This window comes from Silene latifolia, chromosome 1 (genome assembly GCF_048544455.1).
Source record: "Silene latifolia isolate original U9 population chromosome 1, ASM4854445v1, whole genome shotgun sequence".
NCBI classification, from domain to species: domain Eukaryota; kingdom Viridiplantae; phylum Streptophyta; class Magnoliopsida; order Caryophyllales; family Caryophyllaceae; genus Silene; species Silene latifolia.
In genome coordinates this window covers 33,711,665-33,720,114 of record NC_133526.1, presented here as the reverse complement: position 1 = coordinate 33,720,114, position 8,450 = coordinate 33,711,665, and the positions used below count along the sequence as shown (strand labels likewise).

Here is an 8,450-nt window from a genome sequence, read left to right as displayed (position 1 = left end):
GAGGGCTCGCGCCTCAATCAGGCGTCCTTTTGCTTTTTCACCGAAATTTGGGCTTTAGCCCAATTTCACATACTAAACTTCGAATTTTCATCGATGATATTAAAGGTCGTCATTTTCTCAAAGACAAAAACAAATAGTGAAATTTAAATTCGCTATTTTCGAAAATTTCAAACAAACGGCAATCAAAACCGCCAATTTCAAAAATAATGGTGAAATCAAAATTCACTATTTTCCTTCAAAAATTTCAAAAATAATAGCGAGAATCCAAAATCCGCTATTTCTTCAAATTTCAAACGACGGCAATTAAAACTGTCATCTTCAAAAATAATAGCTGGAAATTAAATTCCACTACTTTCACCACACGTGTCAACAGCGGCACATAAACCGTCACTTCAATTAATAGTGAAGATTCCAAATTCACTATTTCTTTCAAATGTCAGCGGCGGCACATAAACCGTCACTTCAAACGTAATAGCAAAATTTAAAAATTTGCTATTTCCTTCAAAATTCGAATCCAACGGCGATCGAAACCGCCACTTCAAATTCAAAAAAAAAAGAACGACGAACAGTGAAGATTCCAAACTCACTATTCCTTCAAATACCAGCAGGGGGCTTCCTCGCAGAACCCGCTCATTTCGAAAACGGTGATAGTGAAAATTTTACTTCAGTATTTCCACAGCGGCATCATGAGTTCGCTACTTTCAAAACAAGCCCATTTGACGCAGCTATACTCGCGGTCCGTTAAACCAATTACAACAGCTGGTGAGCCTTTGTCCGCAAACACTCAAGGACACATCCCGAAGAAGCCTCGGGCACATTTTCGTACCACAGCTGGCGAGCCTTTGTCCGCAAACACTCAAGGACACATCCCGAAGATGCCTCGGGTACATTTCCTTACAACAGCTGGCGAGCCTTTGTCCGCAAACACTCAAGGACACATCCCGAAGATGTCTCGAGTACATTTCCTTACCACAGCTGGTGAGACTTTGTCCGCAAACACTCAAGGACACATCCCGAAGATGCCTCAGGTACATTTCCTTACCACAGCTGGCGTGCCTTTGTCCGCAAACACTCAAGGACACATCCCGAAGATGCCTCGGGTACATTTCCTTACCAAAGCTGGCGAGCCTTTGTCCGCAAACACTCAATGACACATCCCGAAGATGCCTCGGGTACATTTCCTTACCACAGGTGGTGAGCCTTTGTCCGCAAACACTCAAGGATACATCTCGAAGATGCCTCGGGTACATTTCCTTACCACAGCTGGCGAGCCTTTGTCCGCAAAACGCGCAAGGACATATCCGAAGATGCCTCAGGTATGACTCCTTCTTATGGCTGGCGAGCCTTTGTACGTAGTCTAATGGACTTTAAACGACCCGCAAGGACAGTCGACAGACTCTAAACTGTTCCCGACGACAGGTCCTTGGCTCGTACCCTCGAGTCGCCTTGGCGTCGCCCTCCCCGACGGCAGGTCCTTGGCCCGAATCCTTTCGAGCCGCCTCGACGTCGCTCGGGTCTCTAGGTGGTAATCTTCGATTGACCTAGGGGCTCTACTTTGACTTTCGCCCTGTCCAAGCCTCAGTCAAAGTGGGGGCTCTGTAGATACCCGGTATCTGCTGAGACTCCAACAAACACCCGATAATTATCGGACTACAACATGCTTTGGAATCGCGGAGTTTGATCGACAGTTTGTGTACAACTTTACGTCGGAAAACTTAAAACGATTTCGAAAATAAAACATTTCAAAACATTTCAAAAATACCTGGAGAGTTTAATGCACGACGACGGGGTCGCAATGACACTAACTAGAGTCAAAACCGACACCGGACCAAAAACCGACTCAAAAATTCAAATCCCGACTCCAACAACGAGTCAAACCGAGTCAAACCGAAAAAAACAAAACATTTCAAACCTTCTACCTTAAGTTTTCCCGGATTCATGAATGGTCAAGTACCAAACATGTGACTACAAAACCTAGGATAGAACAAATCATGATTGTGTTTGTTATGAAAGCGACAACTCATCTCGAAGAACCGCGACGTGGCTCGCGCCTCTTTGAGCAGCCTAGGTGGCCACGTCGCTCAAAACTCACACAACCACTCATTCTCCTAAAAATACCCCTCAAATGCCATCCATTTGAGACTTACGCGAGTGTCCGCCCCCTCTTTTCTCCCTTAAAATTCTCGACTCGACTTCTTAAGTCATAACCCGACGCGTATTTACGACCTACCGATTGTAAATACAAACCTTACACATTGTTTGGTACCGTCATCGTGCATTAAATCACTTGACCGACCACTTCGACCACTACACCGTCACTAACATCAAAACACTCTCTTTACTTACCAAAACAGTTTTAAACCGAGTTTTTTCCGACCAAACGAGTTGTTACACTTACGTCGGTCACTCGCCACTACCAAACATGTAAGTATGAGGGTGTAAAAATCCTCTTTTATTATGTTTTCATTTGTTTCATGACTATAACATGCTAAAATGTGCATAACATGAACCAAAACATGGGATAAACGAGCCAAAACTAATTTTTGGCCTGAGATAGAAGCCCCTTATGTCGCCAGCTTACCCGCGCCTAAATGGGGTGTCCAGGTCAGAGATCAACCGTGTTTGTTCTCGTCATTTCCCTTTAATCCATCTTCATATTTATAATCGGTTTTCACCATTTCAAGTATTCTCAAACCCTTTTTATTTCATGTTATTTGTTTTAACCATAAAACATTTTTCACCCTTGGTTCCTCATACCATGACGGTTAAATCCGTGCTTCAGTGATAATATTTGGTTAATGACATTTAAAAGGTATTTTAAAACCTTTTATTTCATTTCTTTATTTCATTCCTTGGTTCTACATACCATGCCGGATTTTAACCCGGGTACGATGATGAGTATCGACTAATTACATTCAAATGGACTTAAAACAATTAGTCTATAATTACTTTCAAAACTATTCATGTCAACTTTGTCAAATCGAACCCGACACCGAATATTATCAAGATAATGATGATTATTCGAGTCTAGTCCTTCAAATTAACAAATGCCGTCTAAACGACCCTTTCAAATCAAACCGGGTTCAAATACCCATCTTTTAACACGTTTTATAACGCTTTCTAAAAGGTCAGAACACGACATATAAACCGTGGGCTAACCCGCGCCTAAATAGGCCCTTCATTTCTCATTTCCAAAACCAGGGAGAGGCCCCTTACACCGCCGGCTGACTCGCGCCTCATGTGGCCGTCTGGTAAAGGACCTGTTCCCTTCCAGCATTAGTCTAGGACGATCCCGACTCCGGTTAGTCCGGATACAGGACAGATCAGATGACTATTTACTCGTTCAAAATCATGTTCGCAAAATACCAAGGCAAATGGATCACGTTATGCACCCTAAACCTAATACGGTAAATGGATGTTTAATTTCCGTCTTGCATGCAAATCAATTATTAATCCAACTCGACATCTTATACTTGATACTTGGATTAAATAAACCGACTTATAAAGCTCTCACATGTTAGGTTTAAATTATTGGATGCGCATTCATGCATTTAAACCGTTTTATCAACCTTTGCATTCAACCAACCAAGATCGATCAGTAGAGGCCGCTAACGCGGGCGGGATTGGGTGTCTGATTAAAGGGCTTACCAATACGTACCTTCACCTCTTACTCATAAACTTTGGATAGTGGACGACCTTATCTAGGGCGTACGAGAGTCATTCTAGAGATAGGATGCTAAAGAGGGACGATTTTCTTATCTTTAGTACCTATGTCAAACGCTGCTTTGTGCTTTGATTTGAACGAGGTATAAAGTGGATTTCGAACGGGTTCAAGGCATCCCACAAATGCTTGGTGGCGACTCCGAACATCTCTAATCATTTCGAGACCCTTACCAAGACGAAACCGACCGATAAAAAACGATCCGGTCGAAAGCATTTTTACGCCGCCGAGCGTGGCTTTCAAAGAGACCGTTGTATGTTCGCAGATCGGCCGGGCGTGCAGGTGGGCCATGTCCACACAAAGAACTAATATTTCTATAACTAATACTAATCATTTAGTAAAATTAGCTTAGTAGTTGTTATTGTCAATTGTTTACATTTGGTTTTTGGGTTGTATTGGAAGATATTGAAGGATTCTCTTCATTTATTCAATCAAAGAAACCATCTTTACTCATTGTTGGTACATTTCTCCACTTATTTACTTGTTTAATCAATTGTTTACATTTCAAGTTGTCTTTTATAATTGTTTGAATTTATATCATGTCATCTCTTTTGATTACTTGTTTATATACCTTTGTTTGTATGAACAATCTGAACATGAGTGAGTAGAAATCCTTCTAGGGTTTAGGGGGAGTCTAAATGAAATTTATGGGCATGATTGTATGATTATTTGCGTATTTGGTGAATTTTTTATTTTTCTTATTCATGCACACAAGGTGTTTGATGAATTGTGTGAGTGAAAGCTTATGCCTTTTCTTCATTATTGCTTAATTCCCCCATTGAATGAAAGTTTGTGGTGGTCTTGTTGTATGTTTGAGAGAAGTGTGATGCTTAATGAAAGTTAGTGGTCACCTTTAGGATAATCAAGACATTGATTTTACATCCTAAGATAAACTCTTACCATAGACCCCTTGAATCATCATGTTTTCCCCTAAACTATTTAGATGAACCCGAAAGCCCTAGCCTTTAATCAATCGTATACATTTCCTCTCAATTGTTTGTTTAGTTACATCTAGTAGTTAGAATCAACTCCTTCCCTTTCATTTTTTACTAGACTAGACTCCCAATTAAGCTAAGTAGAAACCCCTCCATCCTCGTGGTTCGACCTCGATTTATACTACTAAGTTGGGTTAAAATTATTGTTGGTGATAAGAGACTCGACCCTACCTACATCTTACTCATCAAATGGCGCCGTTGCCGGGGATGGCGTTAGGTTATATTTAGTTTATCAAGAGTCTTTGCTTTAGTTATATCTTTACTTGTTAGTTTGTTTTAGTAGTTGTGTGCTTCGTTGTAGAGTGTGTGATTTCTTGCCCTTCCCTAGTGTGTAAAGATACTAGGAGACTAACGGTTTGTCGAGTGCATGCCTAGAAGGAACCATCAAGCTCTACTCTTCAATTCCGACCCCGAAAGGCTTTTTAGGACCTTGAGGACAAGGATCCTTGATAGAGTTCGGAATCTTCCTCAAGCAAACATAGACCAACCAAACCCACACACCCTACCAATCATTGATACCACAACCCCACTTCAACCAAATAACACAATTGAGATCTCCATAGAAAACCCCTTTCACAACTTTCCACTTCAAAGTCCACCTCAATCACCATCCCCTCATATACCAAATCCACCACCACAAATGGCTCTACGAGATCACAACCGGCCTAACCATAATGATTCATGCAACCCTTTTAACTTTGGCACTTTGGCTCTCAACAACTTTGAGATGCATCCCGCCCAAGTCGGGTTGATCGAGAAGGATTTGTTTGGGGGGGTATATTAAAGAAGATGCTCATGCTCACCTACGAAAGTTCAAGAGGAAGGTCTCAATGATGAAGAAGAACGGGGTATCCGAGGACACTCTAAGGATGATGTTGTTCCCATTCTCTTTGATGGGTAAGGCGGACCTGTGGTTGAATATTCACCCTCCGGATACATTCACAACATGGGACGCCTTAGCTAAGGCGTTCATGGCCAAGTATTATCCGTCATCCAAGACCGCCATACTTCATAACTGAAATTCATAATTTCCAACAAGAAGATGGGGAATCCTTGGGTGAAGCTTGGGATCGATATCAAGACCTTATTGTAAGTTGTCCCCGCCATGGGATCCCGGAGTGGTACATCACCCAAACCTTCTTTCAAACATTGTTGCCTAGGACTAAAGAGATGGTAAATGCCTCCGCGGGGGGAGGATTTGATCATTTAGGTGATGAAGAAGGGACGACACTAATCAAGAAGATGGTAGACTCGGAAGCAAATAATGGCTCAAGAGGAAACATGCTTAGGAGAATTGGCAAATTTCCTAAGGAGAAATCTTCTAATGCAAATGCCGAGACAAATGCCAAGCTTGATTTTCTCACCAAGCAACTCGAGAAATTGCAAGGGAACCAAGTTCACCAAGCCACCACCTCACATGGTCCACCCATGGAAGAGGTAGCTCAAGTTTTACCTTGTGAGCTTTGTGGAGGGAATGGTCACACTTTTGACATGTGTGCCAACAACTATAATGGTGGGTATGAGGAGAATGTCCAAGATGTTAATGCTTTCCAAAGCTATAACAATAATACAAGACCACCAAGACCACCCTACAACAATCCCAATGTCTACAATCCAAACACTAACTTCTACCATCCGGGTTTGAAGAACCACCCTAATTTTAGCTACAAGAGTACCAACGTCCAAAACCCACAACACCTTCAACCTCAAGCCCCAAATAATCCACCCGAATTTTCTCAACCAAGGGGAGAATACTCCAACCAAAGAAATAACCCCGGAAATCAAAACCAATGGCCAAACAACAATCAAAACCAAAACTACAGCAACCAACCTCAAGGTCGCCAAGATTTTGGAGGCAATCAAAACAACCAAGGGTTCTATCAAGGGAATCTAGTGAATCAAGTTGATCAAGGATTTGGGCAAGGGTATGCTCATGGGTTTCAAGATCAAGGGCAAGGGCCAAATTTCAACAACAATGGTCCTAGAGGAAATTTTCAAGGAGGACAAAGCAACAACCAAGGTCCCAACACTCGGTATGACTACGGGTTCCCTTTACCCATAGCTAACAAACCTTATCAAGAACCCCAAAGTGAACCCTCCCAAAATGAACTTTTGAAGATGATAAAGAACATGCAAATGCAACATGGCCAAGAAATGGCTAATATAGCAAAGGCAAACCAACAAGAACAAGCAAACTTAAGGGCTAACTTCCTTAAAGATATGAGGGAAATGGAGTCTAGGATGGCCTCTCATGCCATGGCTAACCCTCAAAGGCCGCCCAGTGGTCTATTAGCCCAAGGACAAAGTTCCAAGGATGCCTCAAATAGTCACCATGCTCATGCGGTAGTTTTGAGGAGCGGTGTAGAGCTTGAGGACCCCCACAACGATATTAAGGTAGAAGTTGATGGAGATCCCAAGAGGGATAGGATGGAAGTGAGTGGTGAAAAGGATAACCCATCCATAACACCGTCGGCTAGAGTGAGTGAAGCCAAGAAGGGTAAGAAAGCTTGTGAAGAGTCTTCAAGTGGGGGAATTCAAGTGGAAAAAGATGTTGATGGATATGTGGAAGACCTTCCTTATGAGGAAGAAGCAATTGAAGAAGCACCTTTGCAACAAACTAAAAAGGTAACAAAGAGTTCGGTTCCTCCAAAGGTATCTTCCAATTCTCAACTTGTGTCTAATATTCCTTATCCCTCAAGAGCCATTAAGAGTAGGTAAAACTTTAAGTATGCCAAGTTTTGTGATATGCTTGAGAAACTTGAAGTCACCCTACCCTTTACGGAAGTGGTTATGAACATGCCAACCTACTCAAAATTTTTAAAAGACATCTTGACCAAGAAAAGGGTCTTGGGTGACCAAGAGATAGTGGCTATGGAAGAGGCATGTAGTGCTCATATCCTTAAGAAAATTCCCACTAAACTTAGTGACCCGGGAAGCTTTTCAATCACATGTGTAGTTGGTGGTGTTCCTATATCAAGAGCTCTTTGTGACTTGGGAGCAAGTGTGAGTGTCATTCCTTTAAAAGTTGTAAAGAAAATTGGCATTCAAAATCTTGCTCCTACTACCATGACTCTTCAATTGGCGGATAGGTCCATCAAGCATCCTTTGGGGGTGCTTGAAGACGTACCCATCAAAGTTGGAAAGCTTTTAATCCCCGCCGATTTTGTTGTCCTTGATATCCCGGAGGATAGCCATACCCCCATCATCCTAGTTAGGCCATTTTTGGCTACCGGAAGAGTGCTTATTGATGTCAGGAATGGGCGGCTAACCTTCCAAATCGAGGGCAACAATATCAAAATTAACCTCCCACATTTGATGAAAGGACCAAGAGTTGAAAGGTTAAGCATTATTGAGGTGATTGATGAGATAGTTCATGAAGTAGCCCGAGAAGAAGCGGAAATGGAAGAGGTTTTTCAAATCTCCTTGCATGATGAAGCTATGAAGGAAGATCATGATGTAGATGAAGAGCTTTTGAAGAAAGTGGAGGGCTTTCTCCCTCCAAAGGTATAACTCAAACCTTTACCTCCCTCACTCAAGTATGCTTTCGTTGGTGAGGGGGAGACTTACCCCGTGATCATAAATACTAATCTAAGTGAGTCGCAAGAAATTAAACTTTTGCAAACCTTGAGGACTCATAGAAGCTCACTTGGATATAGCATTGATGACATCAAGGGGTTAAGCCCGAGTTTGTGCATGCATAGAATTGTCTTAGAAGAGGGGAGTCGACCCAAGGT

General features: G+C 42.2%; 1 non-coding gene across 1 annotated transcript; it reads right to left on the bottom strand.

The window, feature by feature from the left end:
• Positions 1–5,720: 5,720 nt before the first annotated feature.
• Positions 5,721–5,828, bottom strand: LOC141620463 (small nucleolar RNA R71). Its single transcript, XR_012531971.1, has one exon. It is a non-coding gene; the product is annotated as a small nucleolar RNA R71 (small nucleolar RNA).
• Between the last annotated feature and the right edge of the window lie 2,622 nt (positions 5,829–8,450).